The sequence below is a fragment of the Monodelphis domestica genome, chromosome 1, assembly GCF_027887165.1.
Source record: "Monodelphis domestica isolate mMonDom1 chromosome 1, mMonDom1.pri, whole genome shotgun sequence".
Taxonomy (NCBI): domain Eukaryota; kingdom Metazoa; phylum Chordata; class Mammalia; order Didelphimorphia; family Didelphidae; genus Monodelphis; species Monodelphis domestica.
Genome location: NC_077227.1, coordinates 531,404,692 through 531,428,498, shown reverse-complemented (window position 1 = coordinate 531,428,498; position 23,807 = coordinate 531,404,692). Strand labels below are relative to the sequence as shown.

The 23,807-nt window shown below is 38.4% G+C and overlaps 2 protein-coding genes across 11 annotated transcripts in view; one reads left to right on the top strand and one right to left on the bottom strand.

Moving 5' to 3' along the window:
* The window catches only part of GCSH (glycine cleavage system protein H), a 244,341-nt gene that overhangs the window by 75,187 nt on the left and 145,347 nt on the right, over positions 1-23,807 (top strand). The window contains exon 6 of one of the 10 annotated variants that reach the window (XM_016432773.2): positions 18,526-18,682. The exons of the other annotated variants lie outside the window; for them this stretch is intronic. The gene's annotated coding sequence lies outside the window, so the exon portion shown is untranslated. The remainder of the gene's footprint in view (positions 1-18,525; positions 18,683-23,807) is intronic. 10 annotated transcript variants of the gene reach the window in all.
* The window catches only part of BCO1 (beta-carotene oxygenase 1), a 156,500-nt gene that overhangs the window by 48,204 nt on the left and 84,489 nt on the right, over positions 1-23,807 (bottom strand). The window lies entirely within an intron of this gene.

Below are 23,807 nucleotides of genomic sequence, written 5' to 3'. Positions count from 1 at the left end.
TAATTCTGGTCATTAGGGACTGTTTTTGCTTTTCAGCTTTGTCTGCCCTTCTATTGGATGCTTCGAGCTCTTTTCCCAATTGAGCAGTCTTATCTGTCAGACTGCTGATCTCTTTCTCCCATTTTTCTTTCCAGGTTTCCATCTTTTGGGTAAGTTCCAGTTTGAGATCTTCCAGAGCTTGTTGATAATTTCCATTTTGGGAGGCATGTTCTGATTTTTTTTTGGATTTCATCCTCATTCTCTTCTTTTCCTTGGGTACTTCCACCATAAAAGTTTTCAATAGTCACCTTTTTCCCTTTCTTCCTGGAGGCTTGATTTTGGGCCATGTGAGCCATCCCTTTGGTGGTTTTATTCCCCTTTCCTTTTTGGTATTGGGTCTGGATGATATGGGTGGGTTTTCTGTGAATTTAGGTTGCTTCAGACTAGTTCTTCCCAGCCTCCGAGGTTTCTTAGAGCGCTGGGCTCCTGATCACAGCCAAACTGCCCAGGTGTTCAACTCTGCCCTGATAATCAGCGCGTGGTCCTCCCCTGGTGTTTAGCTCCGCCCGGATGCTCAGCGCAACCGCCCCGAGTATGGCTCCCTGGGCCCCCTGTGCTCAGCCCAGGATTCTCCCATGAAACCGCCCTGATATGTTTTTTCCTGGCAGTCCCCAGATCCCAAGGACCCTGGAGTCCTCCCCCCCCCCCCCCCCGACAGAGACGTTCCTCATTCATGCGCTGTCCCAGTGAGCGCTCCGGTAGCTCACTCTGGTTTGGTGGGGGAGGTGGGGGGGGGGGGAAGGGCAGCTCAGTTCACGTTTCTGTGCAAGCTTTTCCTCCTTCTTATTATAGTGTGGAAATGTTCAAACCCCACGTACCTTCGCCTCTGTGGGGTACTGGGTAGTCCTTCTGTTCCTCCAAAGGTGATTTTTATGCTCCTTTGATGTAGTCTATTTCGTTCGGTGCCGGGGAGAGGAAGTATGTGGTGTCTAGATTGCAGCCATGATTACCCAGAAGTTCTAGGTAATCTTCTAAGCGCCCTCCTGACTCTACATCCTGTGAGGTACTTATGACAACCTCTTGGACCTGAGCCTAGACGCCACTTCAACACAGTTATGCAATAGAAAAATCTCTAACTCTGGAGTTCTTTGACTCCAGTATTCAAGTCTTTGGTTCAAATACTGCTTTTAACGCTGCCTGTATGGCTTTGAGTAAGTTATTTAACTTCTTTGAGGCCCCAATTTCCTCATCCATAAATCAATAAACATTTATTAAACTCTTTCTATGCTCCAGGCATTGCACTAAGAGCTGGAAATGCAGAGAAAAATGGACTATTTCTGCTCTTTTAGTCTAATGGGGAGCGACAAGATGCAAACAACTACGTATATATTTATTTCATTTTTTAAAAGATATTTTCCCAATTACATGTAATAACAATTTTCCACATACATTTTCTGAAGTTATAAGATCTGAATTGTCTTTCTTTCTCCTTCCTTCCCCTCTTCTGCAGATTGTAAAGCAATTTGATCTGGGTTCTATATCTATTATTCAAAAACATTTACATATTGTTCATTACTGTAATAGAATGCTCATATAAAATCACCCCCCCTCTAAAAAAAAAGCTACAACCAAATAAACTAAAGTGAAAAATCTTATGCTTTGATCTACATTTCAACTCCAACAGTTCTTTCTTTGGAGTTGGATAGCATTCGTTGTCATAAGTCCTTCAGAATTGTTCAGGATAGTTGTAATGCTAAGTGTAGCTAAGTCTTTAACAGTTGATTATTCCACAGTATTGATGTTATGTGTACCATGTTCTACTGGTTCTGATTATTTCATTCTGTATCAATTCATTTAGGTCTTTCCAGCTTATTCTGAAATTATCTTATTCATCATTGCTTACAGCACAATAATATTCCATCACCATCATATACCACAATTTGTTCAGCCATTCCCCAATTAATGGATATCACCTTGATTTCCAATTCTTTGTCACCACAAAAAGAGCTACTATAAATATTTTTTATATCTTTGAGATACAGATATAGTACTGGTATTACAGATCATAGGGTAGTTTTATATCCCTTTGGGCATAGTTCCAAATTGCCCTCCAGAATGGTTGGATCAGTTTACAACTTCACCAACAATGCATTAGTGTCCCAATTTTGCCACATTCCCTCCAATATTTATCATTTTCCTTCACTGTCATATTGGTCAATCTGATAGGTATAAGGTGGTATCTCAGAGTTGTTTTAATTTGAATTTCCCTCATAAAGAGTGATTTAGAATATTTTATATGATTTTTGATAGATTTGATTTCTTCATCTGAAAACTACTTATTTATATCTGTTGACTATCTGTTGGGAAATAGTTTGTGTGTATTCTTATAAATTCAATTTATTTCTCTATGTATTTGAGAAATGAGATCTTTATCAGAGAAATTTGTTATAATTTTTTCCCTAGTTAGTTGTTTCTTTTCTAACCTTGGTTGCATTGGTTTTATTTGTATAACTTGTGCAAAAAATATATCTATTTCACTTAAATTATCATATTTATTGTCATATAATTGAGCAAAAATAGTTCCTAATGATTGCTTTAATTTCCTCTTCATTAGTGGAGAATTTATCCTTTTCATTTTCAATACTGGTAATTTGATTTTCTTTTTTCCTTTTTTAAATTAAATTAACCAGTGATCTGTCTTTTTCTTTCTTTCATAAAACCAGCTCCTATTCTTCTTTATTGGTTCAATAGTTCTCTCACTATCAATTTTATTAATTTCTCCTTTGAAGACTATACTAATTTGGTGCATATGTGTTTAGTATTGAGATTACTTCATTGTCTATAGTGCCTTTTATCAAAATGTAATTACGTTCTTTATCTCTTTTAATTAGATCTGTTTTTGCTTTAGCTTTGTCTGAGATCCTGATTGCTATTTTGGATTTTTTTTTTTTACTTCAGCTAAAGCACAATAGATTCTGCTCCATCCCCTTACTTTTATTATGTGTGTGTCTCTTTGCCTCAAATGTGTTTTTTGTAAACAATATATCTATTGTAGGAGTCTTGTTTCTAATCCATTCTCCTATCCACTTTCATTTTATGAATAAGTTTGTCGCATTCATATTCAGAGTTATGATTACTGTCTGTGTATTCCCTTCCACCTTAATTTCCCCTTTTGATCCGGCTCTCTCTTTTTCCTTTCATTCTGTCTCTCCTCACAAGTATCTTGCTTTTAATCACCCCTTCCCACTTCTATTTCTCCCTCCTGTCTTATTCCCTTCCTATTTCTCTAGGATTAGACTATATTCTATACCCAAGTGAACATGGTTATTATTCCCTCTCTGAATCATTTCTGTTGAGAGTAAGGTTTAAACAATGCCTTCATCCTCCCCTCCACTATAATAGGGTTTGTTTGTGCCTCTTTAGGTAAGATAATTTACCCCATTCTACTCCCTCTTTTCTCTCATGCAATCTATCTTTTTCACCCCTTGAATTTTTTTTTGCATATCATATCATCCTAATCAACTTACTCTCGCACTCTCTGTGTATATGCCTTCTAACTACTTTGAAAATTATAAAAATTTTAAGAGTTGCAAATATCATTTTTCCATTTGGAATATAAAGCTTGACCTTATTAGATCCTTTAAATTATCTCTTTCTTATTTACCTTTTAACACTTCTCTTGAGTCTTGTATTTGGACATTAAATTTTCTGTTTAGGTATGGTCTTTTTTATCAAGAATTCTTGGAGCCATTCTCCAGTTGATAAATGGGCAAGGGACATGAATAGGAAATTTTCTGATAAAGAAATTAAAACTATTAATAAGCACATGAAAAAGTGTTCTAAATCTCTTATAATCAGAGAAATGCAAATCAAAACAACTCTGAGACCACCTCACACCTAGCAAATTCCTAATATGACAGCAAAGGAAAGTAATGAATGTTGGAGGGGATATGGCAAAATTGGGACATTAATGCACTGCTGGTGGAGTCGCGAATTGATCCAACCATTCTGGAGGGCAATCTGGAACTATGCCCAAAGGGTATTAATAGGCTGTCTGACCTTTGATCCATCCATACCACTGCTGGGGTTTATAACCCAAAGAAATAATAAGGAAAAATACTTGTACAAAAATATTTATAGCCATGCTCTTTGTGGTGGGAAAAAAAAAATGAAAAGGAGGGGATGCCCTTTAATTGGGGAATGGCTGAACAAATTGTGGTATATGTTGGTGATGGAATACTATTGTGCTCAAAGGAATAATAAAGTGGAGGAATTCCATGGAGACTGGAACAACCTCCAGGAATTGATGCAGAGTGAAAGGAGCAGAATCAGGAGAACATTACAGACAGAGACAGATACACTGTGGCACAATCAAGTATAAATATAATAGACTTCTCTACTAGCAGCAATGCAGTGATCCAGGACAATTCTTAGGGACTTATAAGAAAGAATGCCATCCACATCCAGAGAAAGAACTGTGAGAGTAGAAACACAGAAGAAAAACAACTGCTTGATTACATAGTTCGATGGGGATATGATTGGGGATGAGTTCTCCTTTTCCTTTTCCTTATGTCCCTCAAAAGCATAAACTGCCACTCTTTTTAATTCTTCAAGGTCCATAGTAGGTCAGTTTGGACAGCTAGTCATAGAACTTTGACATAAAACTGGGGGGATAACTAATACACTGGATATCAGAGATGGGATCCCAAAAGACCTTGACAGACTAGAGCACTGGAATAAGTCTAATAGGATAAAATACAATAAAACAATTATTGGGTGAAAAAAGAATTTCACAAATATAAGAATGGGTAACATGATTAGAGAGCAGTTTGTCTGAAAAAAAGGTCAATAGGTTTTAACAAACCACAAGCCCAAAAGAAGTCAGCAATGTGATGTGGTAGTAAAAAAAAAAAAGTGAATTTAATCCTGGGATGTATTAATAAAGGCAGAAGTTCTAATATGAGGTGATAGTTCTACTATTTTCTACTTTTATCAGACCTCATCTAGAGTACTGAGTTGAGTGATCTCTGGGTGCCAGTTTGTGATGGATATTGATAAGCTGGAAAGTATCTAAAGGTGGGTAACCAGAATACTAAAAACCTTTTATTCTGTGTCATCTGAGGATTATTTGAAAGAATAGAGCTTTTTTAGCCTTAAGAAGAGAAGACTAAAAGATCCATAGAACTGTCATGTGGAGAAGGGACTAGATTTGATCTACATGGCCTTATAGGGAAGAATCAGGAAAAAAAAATGAATGAAAGTTGCAAAAAAGTCAACATGGACTTGATATGAAGAAAAACTCCCTAATAATTAGAGCTGTCCAAAAGTGAAATGTTTATGTTTCATGCCAATCAGGAAGAAAAATGAGAGCTGTGGGAAGTCTTGTGACCTTAATCCTAAAAGAGTTCCAGTGAGATTTTGAGGTAGTCGCCAGAATGTTTTGGGGATTCAGTCTGACAGATGGGGGCTTAAGAGGAGTTTAAAGGAATTTTAAAACTTTAAGTCAAATAGTTGGCTTATTTACTCAGGCCTTCCAGTGGCTTTTTCTGGTTGCCTGGCTGAGTGGGATGACTCAGAGACCTAGCTATGCACTATAAGACTTTTATCTCTCCCTTGCTAAAGAGGTTTACTTGGGCTTCTGAACTGAACGGCCCTTGTGCTGTTCCTAGCTGGGGCAGGGAAGAGATCACCCAGCTTTGGGAATGCTCTGTTTACCTCCTATGAAGCTCAGCATAGCTCAGGCTCCTACTCTGTGTGTGTGTGTGTGTGTGTGTGTGTGTGTGTGTGTGTGTGTGTGTGTGAATATTCTTCATTTGCTTTAGTCATATCCAGCTCTTTAAAAATGTGGTTTTCTTGGCAGAGATACTGGAGTGGACTTAGCATTTCCAACTCCAGCTTATTTTATTGATGAAGAAACGGAGGGAAACAGGGTGAAGTGACTTGCCTAGGGTCACACAGAGTTTCTCAGAGCACCACCTCTCCAACCAACCACCCCTCAGTCCTCAGACCCCTCTATCTTTAAGGAAACCATCCAAGTTCCCTCCCCTCAGTTCTCACATCTACCAATCACTGTTCATGTCTTCCCTGTGCCAATGGTGGCTCTAGCTTAACCCAGGACCGCCCAGAGGTCTGTGGCTTTGCACATGTCTGTTGAAGGTTATATTCTCAATAATTAAATCTTGATCCTTTGCTGCAGCCCTTCCTAAATCCTGTTAGGACTGAGTGGGGTGGAAATTGTATTTTCCAAGACCTGGTTCTGTCATTCCAAGTATCTCTATTGTATCAATTCTAAAATCAATCATGACTCAAAGAAATTCCTGTTCTATGCTTAAGCATAGGTCAAAGCCCTTTCCATTGTTCAGCAAAAGGTTTCTGTCCTAAAGTAATCTTAAGAAGGGAGGAGGAGGAACCTCCCATGCCAATGGGGTTCACATTCCAATAGAGTTCCCACTATCAATAGGAAATTTTTCAAGTATGAAATTTCCCAATGGTGAAATTTCCAACATTTATAAGTCTAAGAAATTTTAAGGTTTACAATAGCCAGTAAATGCCTGAGGCTAGATTTGAATTTAGAAAGATGAGTTTTCCTGACTGCAGGCCCAGTACTCCATCTACTATGTCACACCTAGGAGGGAGAGGAGGATGTAGGCTCTTCAATTGGCTGGCCTCAGATTTAAAAGTAGTACCAGGGCAGCTGAGTGACTCAGTGGATTGAGAGCCAGGCATAGAGATAGGAGGTCTTGGGTTAAAATCTGGCCTCACACACATCCTAGCTGTGTGACCCTGGGCAACACTTAACCTCCATTGCCTAGCCCTTACCACTCTCCTGCTTTGGAACCAATATTTAGTATTGATTCTAAATGGTAGGTAATAGTTAAAAAAAAAAGATGATCACCCTAGTGCAAATACTAATAATATGGAAATAGTTCTTGATCAATGACACATGTAAAACTCAATGGAATTGTGCGTTGGCTACAAGAGGGGGGTGGGAGGAGGGGAGGGAAAGAACATGATTCATGTAACCATGGGAGAATATTCTAAATTAATTAATTGATTAAATAAAAGAGTCCCTGCACTGTTCAGTCTCTTTTCCTCAGTCCTTTGTGCTCTCAGCTGCTGCGTTCACCTTCTGACAGAAAATGAGGACAAATAACACAAAGCAGAAACAAATATCTCCAGACCCATTTCTCAGAATTGGGAGGGGAAAGAGGGAGAACCTCCCTGGCAGTCTATGACCTCCAGGCAGAGCAGTGCAGAGAGAGCAGGAAGATTGCACAAAGAAAGTGACCCATAACTAGTTCTCACCAAGGAGTCCCATGGGTAGGAGGCACTGGGCTCCACAGCTAGGCAAACCAGGCATGCTAGACAGCCGGGGTCCAGAGGTAAGACATGGATACTATGCTGCAACACAGGGTGGCACAGGCTTAGTGCCACAAGGGACGACCACTGGGAACACTCCAGGGGGCTAGAGGTTATTTCATAGAGGTGATGAGGGAAGTGTAAAAATTCCAGCTTCCCCATGAAGGCTGAGCAGGTTAATCATGGAAGAGAAGCTTCCGGGTTTTAGAACTCTTCATCGGTTGGTTCATCAGAGAGCAGAACCAGGGCCTTTGTCCTGGAAGAGTGCCAAATGGAGGGTTTACAAAAGGCATCTCCAGTAGTCAGTCAGCTGCTAAATGAAGACATCTGGGTGGTATTCTAATGATGGCTCCAATCACAATGCCTGGGTATAAGAGCTGCGTTTCAGAATAAAAGAGCAAACAGGATCCTGTGTAGCTTACATTTTCCTTTGGGTTTAACATGGCCCCACCTCATCATAAGTAATGGGAAGAGATCCCTTTAGTGTTCGTGCTCCCTCGGGGCTGCTCTGCCTTCCACAGCTTTATTTATAAACAGAGATAAGGACAGAGACAGCAACCACTACTCTGGGCAGGGGAAAGCTGGAATGAAGGCCAGCAGGGAGGCTTTCTGACCCTCTGGTCAATTGGGAAAGGCCATAACAAGCACAGTTGACCAGGGTGCAGTTCTCTCCTTACATCCCACTGAGGGATAATCCTTGTCATAAATATTGGAAACTCAGCAGTATACGATGAGAGAACTCCAGGGATGGGAGAATAAATAAGAGATCTGAGAGCAAAAACTAAATGATACAAGTAACTGGGTCTCGGGCTCCTCCTCTGTTGGTGAGGGCATTGGACCAGATACATTTAACAAAAATGTATTAAACTCCTACTGTGTAGTAGGCTGTGCTATGTAAAATGATACAGTCCCTACTTACAAAGAGCTTTCATTCTACTATGCTGACCTCTAAGGTCTTTTCTAGCTCTAATATACTCTGTTCTATGATGGAATCAAGGAAAATGGAAGAATGATGTATGTGTTTACTCTTAATAAAAAAACAAAACCCTTACCTTTTGTCTTAAAAAAGGTATTAGATATCCATTCCAAGGCAAAAGAGCAGTAAAGGCTGGGTAATTGGGGTTAAGTGATTTGACCAAGGCCCAGAGCTAGGAAGTGGTCGGATTTGAACACAGATCCTCTCATCTCTATCCACTGAGACATCTAGCTTCCCCTCATGAGTGTTTACACTGATCTTAGTATTCAAGGCTCTCCACAATCTGATTCCAACTGATCTTTCTGGTCTTTGCTCATGCTGTTCTCTTTCATCTTGGTTTTACAGAAAACTGGATCCTTCTCCATCCCTCATTCTTGTCTTGCTTTCTCCTATCACTATGTCTTTGTTCCTTTCATCCTCTGTGCCTTGAATCCCCATTTTCTCTTTGGTTTTCTATCTCCATCTGTTGAAGTCTTTTCTTTCATGACCAAACTCAAATATCACTTCTTCAAGAAGCTTTCTCTAGAGCCTCTCCTCATGCAGCTTAAAGTTATTCCTTCCTCCTCGAGTTTTTCACATTTTATCTGTAACTTTCCTTTACACTGTTCTCATTGCTCTTCTACTAGAGTTATGCCACTCTTTCCCATCATTACATTGTAAGCTCCTTGAGGACCGGACCTACCTTATATTAGCTTTGTATCCCCAGCACCTAGCACAGAGTCTTACTCACAGTAAGTACTTAATAAATGCTTGTTCAGTTGATTTTTATTTAGGAATTAGAATAAATACCTAACTAAAAGTTAGGTGTAGGGGTTGGGAAAGGAGATGTGCAGAAACAACCCAGAAAAATCAGAAGATATAAGAGTATTAGACAAAGAGTCAGGAAGACATAAGTTTGAATCTTGCCTCAGAGTTTGCTAGTTGTGTGATCCTAGGCAAGTTACTTACTTTATCTTAGCCTCAGTTTCCTTATTTATAAATGATTATAATAACAGCACCTATGTCCCAGGGTGGTTGTGAGGACCAAGAGAAATAATATTTATAAAGTGCTTAACATAGTGCCTGGCACTGGCATAATGCTTAATAAATTCTTCCTTCCTCCCTCTCTCCCACCTGTCCTTCCTCCTCCCTTCCTTCCTTGCTTCCTTCTTTCTTTTATCTAAGTTAGAGGCTATGAGGAAAACAAGATCCAGAGAGCTGACATGACAAGACAGGTAGCAAGCACTGCTTTTGTTCTGTTTAATGCTTTAGGGATTACATATCTTTATGTTGTCTCACTTGATCCTCACAACATTGTAAGTATTATAGTCTCTATTTTACAGGAAACTATGACTTAGACTGGAGAAATTTTGTACTGATTTGCTAAGTGCATAACCTTGGGTCAAAGGTTTGTAAAGTTATTTGACACTCTTCCTGCTCTCAAGTAGCTTACAATCTAATTGGGAAAGATTTTACACACAAACACACACACAATTAAGAGTACCAGGCAGGATTTACATTTGACAGATGCCAAGTGAGTTAGAAGTTATTAAAATGGGATGATTTCTCAGTTTCCTTCCAACTGTAAACCTTAAAATTTCTTAGACTTATGAATGTTGGAAAATTCCCCATTGGGAAATTTCATACTTGAAAAAATTTCCTACTGATAGTAAGAACTCTATTGGAATATGAAACTCCTTGGCATGGGAGGATCCTTCTCCTCCCTACTTAAGACTACTTTAGGACAGAAACCTTTTGCTAAACAATGGAAAGGGCTTTGACCTATACTTAAGCATAGAACAGGAATTTCTTTGAGTCATGATTGATTTTAGAATTGATACAATAGAGATACTTGGAATGACAGAACCAGGTCTTGGAAACTACAATCTCCACCCTACTCAGAGTAACAGCAAAGATCAAGATTTAATTATTTGAGAATATGACCTTCAACAGACATGTGGAAAAGGGACAGACCTCTGGGCAGTCCTGGGTTAAGCTAGAGCCACCATTGGCACAGGGGAGACATCGACAATGATTGGTAGATGTGAGAACTGAGGGAGGGAACTTAGATTATTTGCTTAAAGATAGCGGGGGTCTGAGGACTGAAAGGAGGTTTTGCTCTGAAGGAGGTCTGAGAGGAGAGAAGTCCTGGAGGGAGAGCTCCTGGAGAGGTTTTGAAGGAGGCTGTGGAAGGTGAACTCAGGAGGAGTCAGGAGGAGAATTCTCTGGAAACATTTCTTGAAAGGAGGCTCTCTTGAAGGTGGAGCCTGAGGTTGGCATGAGAAGCCTTACTTAGAGAGATCTTGGGTGAGTGATAAAACCAACTGACTGATTTATCTCTTAGGACTGAGGTCTAGGCCTTATTGGCTTGAGGCCCTTCATTCTTATTCCTTTCTTACTTTCTCTCTTTTTCTATTGATTAATCAGTGTATTATAAATTAAATTTCTCTATAAAACCCAGTTGGCTTGGGCATATTCATAAATTGGGAATATATTCCCTGGCGACCATCTTATATTTATATAAAACCAAGACACAGTAGAAAACATATTTCAGCGGTCATAATTGTTATATATATTTCCCTTGCTCCCAAACATTTTAATTATCACACAACTCTGGGGGTCCCTGATCCTTTAGTTCAGTGATTCAGTGCTCTAAAAGTTCAAAGAAAGGAGAGACTTCTGTGGACTGGAGTGTCCAAGGAAGGATTCATTGGGAGAGGGGCATTCTAGCTGCATCTTAAAGAGTAGGTAGGTGGAGAAATATTCATTGTTCATGTATGGGCAGAGCCAATATAATTAAAATGGCGATCCTGCCTAAACTATTCCACTTATTCAATGCTATTCCAATCAAATTATCAAAAAATTATTTTATTGAATTAGAAAAAATAACAAAATTCATTTGGAAGAGCAAAAAATCAAGAATAACAAAAGAATTAATTTTAAAATGTGAAGGATGGGGGTTTAGCAGCACCAGATTTTAAACTGTATTATAGAGCACTAATTATCAAAAATATCTGATACTGTCTAAAAAATAGAAAGGTAAATCAGTGGAACAGAATAGGCATTCAACAAACAGTGGTAAAAGATTATAGTAATTTTGTTATTTGACAAAAAAATATAGATCCTGGTTATTGGGATGAGAAATCACTATTTAGTAAAAATTGCTGGAACAATTAGAAAGTAGTTTGGCAGAAACTAGGTATATACCAATATCTTACACCATTCACTAAAATTAGATCAAAATACAAAAATGATCAAAATATAAATTTAGTCTCTTGAGATAATTTTAATTGGAACAGTATTAATTACATATGGATTACATCTCTCTAACCTATCCTTTCCTCTCTCACCTTCACAGAAACACAGACTAATTTTTACTGCCCTAAACTCTTACAATGATTTACAATGATTCTTTCTGTCTCTATTCACTTCTCTTTTACTTTTCATAGATCTAGTCAAGCCATTCCTCAGCTCAAAAATCTTTAGTGCCTCACTATTCTTTACCAAGTAGGTTCAGACTCTAGTCTGATATTCAAGGCCTCCCATAATCTGGCACCATTGGACCCTTTCAGATTTATATTTACTTCTCTCCCACATGCTAAGTCACTGCCATATTTCCCCTTCATTACATGGTACTCTTTCTTATCCTTGTGCCTTTGATTGAACTATTTCCTCTGCCTCTTTACACTTCAAATTCCTATCCAGCCTTTAAGTGAGGTTCAGATCTCACCTCCTTTGTGAAGTCTTCCTTTAGTCTTCAGTCCTATCACTAATGAGCTTCCTCTTAGATCTCTGAAGTCTAAACTCTTTGTCTATCTTTCTAATGCATTTTTTTGTGTGATGTTATGATTTATGGTTATCTAACTCTGAGAGTTGGGCAGCTAGGCAACACAGTGGATAGAGGTCATGGCCTAGAGTCAGGAAGAGTTATCTTCCTGAGTTCAGACCTGGCCTCAGATACTAATTAGCTGTGTGACCCTGTACAGGTCACTTAACCTTGTGTGCCTCAGTTTCTCTATTCATAAAATAAGTTGGAGAAGGTAATGGCAAATGACTCTAGTATCTTTGCCAAGAAGATCCCAAATGGAGGCATCATAAAGAGTAGGACACAGTAACTATCTCTGTTTTATCCCCTTATTAGGCCATGAGCTACAAAAAGACAGAGACAAAGTCACAGGGTCATAGATTTAGAATTGGAAAGATCATTAGAGGTCCTTTAGTGCTAGACTGTCAAACTCAAATGGAAACAGAACCTCTAGACTGTAAATAAGGATATCTGTGGTCCACATATTGACTTAGAAAGCCATATATTGGCATTATCTATGTTCTATTTTATTTTTATTTTGTTAACTCTTTCCCAATTTTACTTTAATCTGATTCTTGCATAGTACTCATCTTCATCAGAGTGCAGACAGGGAAGGGGTGTTACCTTAGAGCAGTGCTTATCAAAATATGTCCAGGGGACCCTGGGAGTTACCGGGTTTGACACCTGTGTTTTAGTCCATACCTCATTCTACAGAAGAGGAAATTGAGACCCAGAGAGAGTAATTTACTTGATTGAGTCACACAGATAGTAAGTGGCAATGGCAGGATGTAAACCCAGGTGCTCTGATCCCAAATCTAGTACTTTTCCCATGGCACGATAAGTTTTATCTATGGGTGCTTTTTTTTTTTTTTGGCAATCAATAAACATTTAAGTGCCTACTATGTGCCAGAGATTGTATTAAGTGCCAGAGATACAAATGAAGATGAAACAGTCCCTGCTATCAGGGAACTCACAGCCTAACATGCAAATAAATATAAAAAACAAGCTAATAGTGTATAAATTGGAAATAATCAGTAAAGGCAATAGAATTAAGGACTAGGAAAGATTTATTGAAAGAGAGATTTTAGCAGGAATTTGAAAGAAGTCAGGAGGCAGACATATACATAGACTTGTATTAAATTGCATTGAAGAGGAGTGGAATGACCTGTTCCTTTCAGGAAAGAGAGAGGAAGATGGTGCTGCTTTGAGAAAGAGTTACCATTTCCTCCAAAGAGAAGGCTGAAATAGTAAGGAAAACCTGTCTTTGTCTTCTAAACCAAAACCTGTTTCAAAATTTTACATTTCTCACAAATTCCTTAGTTAAAAAGACATGTGCAAAATGTCCTGGGCTCAGAGTTATGGAATTCACAAAGTTCAAGTAAGTCAGCTCCTGTTCCTTAAGAGTTTCCTCTTTGGAGTAGTCAAGGGGCTCAGCAGATAGAGCCCCTGGCCTCGAGCCTGGAGGACCTGTGTTCAAATATGATCTCAGACATTTCCTAGCTGTGTGACCCTGGGCAAGTCATTTAACCCCAATTGCCTAGCCCTTGCCACTCTTCTGCCTTGGAACCGATACTCAGTATCAATTCTAAGATAGAAGGTAAGAGTTTGTTTGCTTTTTTAAAACAGTTTCCTTTCTGAATTATTACCTAAAACAAGTTAATGTTTCCCTTTTATGAGATAACCTATCAATTTTCTGTTGCTTTGTTTTTATCTAATTAAGCTTCCACCAAAATGATCCTTCTAATTAGTCCAGATAAGGGATAGAACTTATTTATAGCTCTGATATCTTAGAGGTCAGGGTTCAAAGTTACACTCACAGTCCCTCATCTTCATTAGAGTGTAGAAAGGGGAGCAGTAGTTGTCAAAGTGTGTTCTGAGACCCTGGGGGTTCATGATTCATTTTAAAGGGGAACTGTTAGGTAGAAGTTATTTTCATAATAATACTAAATGCTTTAATTTTCAATACAGTAAATATCAATAAAGATCACCTACAAAAACAAAAGTTTTCTGGGGTCCTCAATAATTTTTAAGAGCTTAAAGGGATCCTAAGAATTACTAGCTGGGATGCAGGAAGGAGGCTTCTAAGGGAGTCAGTCATCCTCTTTGGAACTCTGGACAAGTGTTAGATTTAAATTAATAACTCCAGGTTCTTATTTTCTATAGAGTTTATTAATAATAACTTGAAATAAAGAAAGTAGATAAGTATAGGCTTAAAGTTTATTTTTGTACTCTAAGTCTGACCACATGTTGATCCTCCCACCTGACTCTCCATCCTCTCTTATGCTGAATCCAGGGAAGTAGAGAGAGCGAGCATAGCCCACAATATCCCACACAAGGGATGTGGGAAGTAGGTTGACAATCTAGGAGGGGGAGGGGATGGAAATTTCCTTTACACACAAGTAAGGGATGACCCATTAGGGAACCAAAATATGCCACAATTAATCCCATAACATTCCAAAGGTGGAAAGAAAGAGACTTATCTATTCCAACTTCCCCTCATTTTACAGAGGTGGAAATTTGAGACTTAGAGGTGAAGTGATTTGCCTCATAGCTAACATTTATATATCACTTTAAGTTTTGATAAGTGCTTTACATATGTTATCTCAGTTGATCTTCACAACAGCTCTGTATAAATGAGAAAACTGAGGCTAAGAGATTAAGTGATTTGTCTCAGACCACACAGCTGGCAAATGTCTGAGAAAAAATTTGAATTTGGATTTTTCTGACTCCAAATGTAGATCTAGCTGCCTCTAGGTGCCCACTCACAGGAAGTAGTTGGATTGAAAAAATTTGGTCTTTTGCTTTTAAATCCTGGTCTCTTTCTATTAGCATTGCTTCTATCATTGAACTAAGATTGAGGAAAGCTTAGATCCATGGTGGTGAATTTGTGGCACAGGTGACAAAAAGGGCACACAGCCCTCTCTGTGGGTATGGTTGCCATAGCCCACCATATTTCTTTACCAGAAAGCCAGCGGGACTTAGGGCAAAGCTGTTCCCCTCCCCATCTCCATGTGCCTGAGGCCATTCCTCATTTTCCCCACCCCTTTATCCAGTAGCCAATGGGAGAGCTTCTTCCCTCCCCTGTCTGGGGTAAGACATATTTGGGAAAAGATTAACAGGAGAAAAGAAGTGATACTGTCTTTGGAATATAGTGCCCTACCTGGGCATGAAAAAGAAATAGAAGAAGATTTTAGGAAACAGTACAAGGTTGGCCTTGAGGTGCGATAGAGTAAGGATAGGGGTTATCCAGAAATCTGCCCGCTGGTGCTATCTTAGAACCAAAAATCACAGCAGCTACTCTTTTCTTTATAATGATCATTTCACCTTTCTGGAAAGAGAGGAACCAAAGAAGAGAACTGCTATTTGGGACCAGATTTAAAAACCTCAACTCTTCACTATCCTTCAGCCCATATACATATTCAGTTCCAGATCTTGCTGTTTCTACCTTCCCATCATCTCTCCAATCTGCCTCCTTCTCACTACTCATACAACTATTGCTTCAGTTCATGCCTCTATCACTTCATGTCTAATCTATTTTGATAGCTTCCAAATTGGTTGCTCTGCCTTAATCTCTTTCCACTCCCATCTATGTTCCATATGATTGCCTATGTGAATTTTTCCTTATTTTTTTCAAAGTAATTTTTTTAGTTGAAAGTGTGATAACTCTCCTAACTCAAAAGGCTTTAGTAGCTCCCTATTGCATTTAAAGTAAAATATAGATTCCTCTACTTAACTCTTTAAAGCTCTTCACAATTTGGTTCCAACCTATCTTTTCAACTTCATTATATAGTAATCTAAACTCCATACTCTATGATGTAACAAATTGACCTTACTCCTCACACAGAGTCTTTGAGATTGGCCACACCTGGAATATACTCTCTTCTCATCATTACCATGAAGAATCATTTAGTACCTTCAAGAATCAGTCCAATCACTACCTTTTCCTGATTCAGTTAAAATGCTAGTGCCCTCTCTCCTTAGTTTGCATTTTATATTTATATTTACATATTGCATTATATATATGCACATGCCTACAAATACACACATACACATACATATAAGAATGATGCCTTATACCCCTCAACCTTTTGAAAATATTATATTTTATGTTCATTTTAAATTTGATTTTCAGTTCTGAAATCTTTCCCTTGTTACTTCTCCCCTAATAAATGAGAAGGCCAGAAATATGATATCCATAACACATATGAAATAATGTAAAACATATTTCCACATTATTTGTGTTGTGAAAGGAAAAAAAGGGCAAGAAAAATAAAGTGAAAGAAAATGTTTCCTTCTGCACTCAAAATTCATCAGTTCTCTCACTGAAAGTGGATAGCATTTTTCATCATGAGTCCTTTGGAATTGTCATGGATTGTTGTATTGATCAGAATATCTAAGCCTTCTTAGTGGCTGTCCAATGATTCGAATGCATATGTGAAGAAGAATGCCATCTACAATTTAACACAGATACCTACAGTGACCAAGGTTACCTGCTTTGGGTTTCATGAATTAAGGATTAGTGTAGTAAAATGGAAAGCTTTAAGGGGTATCATTCTTCAGGGTTCTTCTGAACCAGAGAGATCTTTCCAGGGTGGGTCCACCTCATCATTGTTACTTTGGTATCAGATATCACAAAATGATCACTGGCAACAGCCATATTTTTTCCTTTGGATTGTAGCACCTCATATTTTGTTTCACTGTTAATAAAAATGTTCAGTGGAAAAATATATATCTTTCACAGTTGATCACTATTATAATTTGCTGATACTATATACAATATTCTCCTCATTCTACTTACTTCACTTTGCATTAGCTTAAATGTCTTTCCAGTTTTTTTCTGGAACTATCTCCTTCATCATTTCTTATAGGAGAGTAGTAGTATTCCATTACAATCATATGCCACAACTTGTTCATCCATTCCCTAATTGATGAGCATCCTTTCAGTTCCCACGTCTTTACTAACACAAAAAGTACTGTTATGAATATTTTGTACATATGGGTTCTTTTCTTTTTTCTACTGTTAGTAGTGCTACCATTGAGTCAAAAGTTTTATGCCCAGTTTTATAGTCCTTTGGGCAAAGTTCCAATTTGTTCTCTGAAATAGGTGGACCAGTTCATAGTTCCACCAACTGTGCATTAATGTACCTATTTTTCTATATCCCCATTAATATGTCATTTTTTTGTCATCTTAGGCAATCTTTGGTTTGAGGTGGTATCTCAGAGTTATTTTAATTTGTATGTATTTAATCATTAGTGATTTAGAACATTTTTCATATGACTATTGATAGCTTTGATTTCTTTTTCTGAAAATTGCCTATTCATATCCTTTGACTATTTATCAACTGGGGAATGGCTCACATTTTTATAAATTTAGACCTATACATTTCAAAAATGAGGCCTTTATCAAAGAGACTTGCTATAAATCTGCCACCCCTCCCCCCACATTCCTTCCTATTTTGGCTGCATTGGTTTTGTTTGTGCAAAACCTTTTTCATTTCATATGATCAAAATTGTCCATTTAACTTCCTCACTATCTCCTGCTTTATCCATAGATCTGATAGGTATTTTTTTCTGTGTTCCTCTAATTTGTTTATGATATCACTCCATGTCTAAATCATGTACCCATTTTGAGTTTATCATGGTATATAGCATGAAATATTGGTCTATATCTCATCTCTGCCAGTCTGCTTACCCAGTTTTCCTAGCATTTTTGTTAAAGAGCGAGTTCCTATCCCAACTGTTTGTATCTTTGGGTTTATCAAACAGAGACTGTTACGGTCTTTTATTCCTGTATATTGTATATCCAATCTATGTCACTGATCAAACACTCTATTTCTTACCTAGTACCAGATTATTTTGATGATTGCTGTTTTGTTTGAGATCTGGTACTACTAGGCTGCCTTCCTTTACTTTTTTTTTTAAACCCTTACCTTCTGTCTTAGAATCAGTATTGTGTATTGATTCCAGAGTGGTAAGGGTTAGGCAATGGGGGTTGAATGTTTTGCCCAGGGTCACATACCTAGAAAGTCTCTGAAGCCATATTTTAAACCCAGGACCACTCATCTCTAAGCCTGGCTCACTATCAACTGTGCCCCTAGGTGCCCCCACCCTTCACCCCTTTTTAAGTCTAGTCCCTTCCCTTTCTTGTTTGCTATTTATCCTATATATATAGCTTGCTTTGTGTCTGTTTGTATATTTCTTCCCAATTTGATTATAAGCTTCTTAAGGGAAGGGATTGTTTTTTGTCTCATTTTGTACCCCCAGTACTTAGCACAATGCCTGGCACATAGTAGGAGCTTAATAAATGTTTATTGATTGATTGATCATACAATTGACAGTTACTAATTCAGTGAAAAAAAAAAGCACTACATTTTCAATGTTGGGACTTGAATTTTCTGTTGCCCTGCCCCCCACTCTGTCTCCTCAGTTTAGCTTTGGACCCTATGCAAACAGATCTCCTCATTATTGTCCTACTGCAAACTACTTTTCTTCTGTCTGCCCTTCTGAGAACAAACTGTCCTGTCCCCACTTGGGGAAAAAGATGAGTCCTGAATTGGAGGGAGGAGCAGGACTCAGGGAGAAAAGTGAGTCTATTTCTTCTTCTTTTTTTTTTAGAGGTTGTAAAAACTTTAAAAACTACCTTTGGTAAGTAAAAGTTTTACAGACTAGTAGAAAGTTTTCTGACTAGTGCCAAAGTCCTGGGATTAATTGGGTGACATTGAGCTGAAGCCTGCAGATCGGTTGTTTTAAAGTCCTAGTCCTACTTTTTCCTCCAATACTGTAGGCAATTCCTTCCCCTCTATGAGCTTTAGTTTCCTCATTTGGAGAATGGGAATAATAATACTTGCTTCCCTACTTCCTAGGGCTATTGGGAAAACAGAATCAGATCTTATATATTATATAAATGCGAACTATTATTATTAACTCTTTGATATGAGAATTTAACTATAGTCAATCACTGTTTCTCTGAGCTCCAGAGTAAGGAATCTATTTCCCGGAATATTTTTCCAGCAATTTAAAAAGAATCTGAAGGAGCTGGAATGGAATTTAGTCTTTCAAATTCTGTTATCAATGCTTCCAAGTAGGTTCCACCAGAAAACAAAGTTAAACTTTTACTCTGAAGTGATAACGCTATCAGTTTGCTAATTGAAATCTGTAGACATTTGGCCCCAGAGATAAAACAGCCTGGCTTGTGTCCTTCCTGGCCTTTTCTCTTTGAGTTCATTTTCGGTGCCAGAAAGCAGGCTAATTTCATGATAACACAGAAACATGACAATGTAATATTAATGCTCAGGGCTATATTCATGAAGGAAAGTGATGATAAAATAAATTTGGGTCTAGGGAAGAGTCCCCTTTGGTCTTTCACCTTTTTCCCACCAATAAGCCTCCAGACTTGCCTTTCTGGAGACCTCTTGATAGCTGATACCCCTCTCCTACTAGGTTCTCTCTTTGTTCTTCCTTCTGCTGCCCTCCTCATCAAAAACAGCACATGAGCTATCTTAGATTCCTTTAAAAAGGGTTTTACTACTAATTAGTGCAAGATGATACAAGGTGGATTCTCTACAAACAAAAGGGAAAGCTTCAGTTTTAATCAAAAGTCTAATCAATGAGTCTGGCCATTCACTCTTAATGGCAGTCTGGGGCCTCTAAGGTATGTCAGCTCTTTTATCTCTAAAGCTAGGAGTCTCCTGATCCCTTGCTGTGGGAAGCAGGATACCCATTCCATTCCATTTCTAGCTGTGCCTTCAGTCCAGAACTCTAGTAAGATGGTAGATATGAATGAATCCACTGACGGCCAGAAAGAATTCTTTTTAAACCACTGAAGGCCTTCTAGCAGGGTTGTCTGCTTCATCCCACCCCTCACCCCCATCATTGGTTCTTTTTTGCTTATAATATTAATATAAATCAATAAACATGAACTTGTCTGTATAGAAAGAAAAATTGAAAAGGCAATTATATATATGAAACTGGATCTCTATTAGGTACAGTCTGTTTTTTCCATTATATAGAACACAAGTGGTTTTTTTAAAAATTAAATTTAACAGAGTAGATCCAGCACTTTCCTACTTTCTGTGTCTCCTTTAGAACTTTTGTTTAATTCCCAATTAATTTATTCACATATAATCTATATAAATATCTAAAAGCCTTTATTTTATATCTTAGAATTGATGACCAGAGTGGTAAGGGTTAGGTAATTGGGGTTAAGTACCTTGCCCAGGGTCACACAGCTAGAAAGTATCTGAGACCTAATTCATATCCACCTTCTCCCATCTCAAGACCTGGCCTCCTATTTATTTTTTTAAATGATTCATTCATGTTCTTTTCTTTGGATGGTATAGTAGATAGAGTAAGGACCTGGAGTGAGGAAGACCTGGATTTAAATCCAACTTCAGAAACTAGCTGTGTGACCCTAGGCAAGTCACAAAGCCTCTATATGCCTTAGCTTCCTCATTTGAAAATGGCTAATCATAGCATCTGCCTTCTAAAGTTCTTGTGAAGGTCAAATGAAATATTTGTAAAGTGCTTGGTACAGTGTCTGGCATATAATAAGCCCCATATAAATGTTAGTTATTATTATTCTTAGCATCACTATTACTGCTCTGCTCCTTCCTCTAACTCTCAACAAAAAGGGGGGCGGAAATCAAAGGTTTTGCTTTCTATTAAACCAACCTCCCTGGACCTCATCAAGAAGGCCGCTTTGGGCAACTTTCTTCCTAATACCAGACCAGACTTTCTTAGCTCCTCCTCTGCCATCTTCATGGCTAGCCAAGTGACTCCTTCACAGAACAGGATGCCACATGGCAGAGCAAGAGCATCTGGGATTGAGAATCTGGAATTCACAACATCGCCTCTTTTTCTGAAATAACGGCACCCAGGTTGGACAGTCCTGTAGCTTGCATTAGTTACTACCTAGTCCATGGAATGGGGCCCTTGGATAGGCCTCCTAGGCTTAGGCCAGAGAGATGTCACTGTGCCCATCATCTCTACATTACTTTAAATACCCAAGGCTCACAAGGGAGCAAAGGGAAATCTGAGGGGGAAAGTCACGGAGACCAAACATCCTACTTGGTTTTTTATATGAATGAGTGAATTGGTTACATTAAGCCTTTACTGTATGCCAGGCACTTTGATAAGTAAGCCCAGTACACATACAAGAAAAAAGAAAGATAGTCTGGCATATACTAAGTGTATATATATATATATATATATATACACACACATCAACCTGAAAAATAAGCCAAACTACCAGAGTGGTTTTAAGAACAAGTCTTTAAACAAGATGAGGGAGACCATGATCACAGCCACCACACAGGTCCAACCACTTTGGGACAACCACAGTCTCAGAAAGGACACAGTAAAAACATTACTGGGAATTTCCCTTGAACTGAAGAACACAGGGAGAAGGAAGGACAACCAGTAATGGTTAGTCAACTTGGGACAGAGGATCTAGGCAGAGGTTAGGGTACCTGGGAGCAGCCTAGACACAATAGGAGAAAGTAAGGAGACAAAAAGGGTTTTTAAGATTAAAATTGTAGGGGGCAGCTGGGTGGCTAAGTGGATTAAGATGGGAGGTCCTGGGTTCAAATCTGGCCTCAGACACTTCTTACTGTGTGACTCTAGGCAAGTCACTTAACCCTCATTGCCTAGTCCTTACCACACTTCTGCCTTGGAACTAATACATAGTATTGATTTTAAGATGGAAGCTGAGGGTTAAAAAAAAGATTAGACTGTATCAGCTAGTCCTGTCTAGGGTGATCAAGAGTACCTTCTTACAAATTCAGTTCTTTAGGGCAGAGGTACAAATTCCAAGAGCTGGGTGAAACCTAGTCATCGTCAGCTCAGCCTGTTCAGTCTTGGGCAAAGTTTCAATCTGGGAGTTACAGAAAACAAGGTTGTCATATGTATATATCTCCATATATGTGTACATACATTACAGACTTTCTGCTGACCAGACGGATGGAACTATAGTGTTCTTCAGGTATCAGGAACTACACTATTCTTACAGTCCACCAAAGGATCAATTTGATCCAAAGGATAGTTTTGTGGAAGGGCATTCTCCTCCAGGCTCTATTTCTGATTTTCTGGACTTTAAACTATCCCTTATCTACTGCTGGCTCATCCTTCTTAACCCATTAACACATCATCATCTGTGGTATCAACTTGGGGAACCTTCCTTCTATGAATGAGAAAGGCACAGTAAGAATTATACAAGATGAAAAGGTACAGAGTTGCTGCAAATCCACACACTGTGGGAAGAGTAAATTTGGTAGGATGGATCTACCCAAGGAAAGTCAATTCAACAAACATTTATTGAGCACCTGCTATATGGAAGACACTGGGGAATCAAAGGGAAAAAAACAATGAAATTCTAGTCCTCAAGTTTTTACATTCTAGCTGGAGAAACTACAAATGTAGAGGAGTGGTGGCCATGGAAGGGTACTTTGATCCAGAGAAATAAGTATGTGAAATAGGTTATGAGACTACAGTTAAGGATGATGCTGATGCTGATTGCAGAGTTGATTTGATCATGATTCAAGGTTCCAAAATGGGACCATGGAAGTAATAAAAGTGTACAGAGAAGAGGGTATGAGTATTGGTGAGGAGGTTGTGGAGGTGATGAAAGTCCTAGTTATTTAATTCAGTAAACACTTATTGGGTATTGACTATGTATGTGCTAGGTGCTGGGAATAAAAAGGCAAAAACAAAATCCATGGGAGCTGATGAGTTCACTTAGTGAGATTTGAAAGAGAGAGAGAGAGAAAGAAAGAGAGAGAGAGAGAGAGAGAGAGAGAGAGAGAGAGAGAGAGAGAGAGAGAGAGAGAGAGAAAGAGAAAGAGAGAGCGAAGCCTTTCTAGTCTTTAGGTCTCTTTCCTGAACTTCTCATCTATTGCTTCATTCTCTTCAGGTAGTCTAGTCTACCCTGATGATAATAATAATTTCTATTTATCCCACCACTGATTTTCATCCAAATGTTCTCCTATATGCTTTTCCCTCTGGTTCTTGGATTTCCTCATACAAATATATCTTCTTAATATTCAATGTTATATTATACATAATATAATACAATTTAATATATAACATATAATGCCACCTTCCTTTTTACCTGGCCTTTTTCTTTTGACTATCTAGAGGCATATTCCAGATGTAGGTCTCATTCCACCATGTCCCAATGATACCTACATAGTCAGCTTATCTCCTCGTGTCAAGACTGCTGTTTCATTTAGCTTGTTACCCATACTTTGTGTGTAGATAACAGAGATCATGGATTTTATTACTGATGCTTTTCCTGGATTTTGTGGGATAATGGCAAATGCTTGGACCCAGAGCATGAACCATCATTGGAGGAGCATAAGTATTCAGTTTCTCAAAGTTCTATGTACACAAAATATAGGAGATTGATGAGGAGAATGGATGTCACCCATGACTATGTAGATTTATAGAAGTTTGTGAGAATTAAATAGATTTTTTAATTGTCTTAATCTATACAGAGTCCTATCTAGAAGAGAACAGGAATATGAGACATTCTAGCTGGGATAAAGGTAGAATATGCCTTTCCCACCAGGAGTAATGAGAAGTATATGAGGAAAGTCAAACCAGGAAGAAGGAAGGTAGTTGACTAGACAAAGCCTTTTAATGAGATCAAGCTACATTGGGAATTATCCATGGGGTATACTCTTGAGTATGCTAAGACTTTTCCCTTTCAGTATT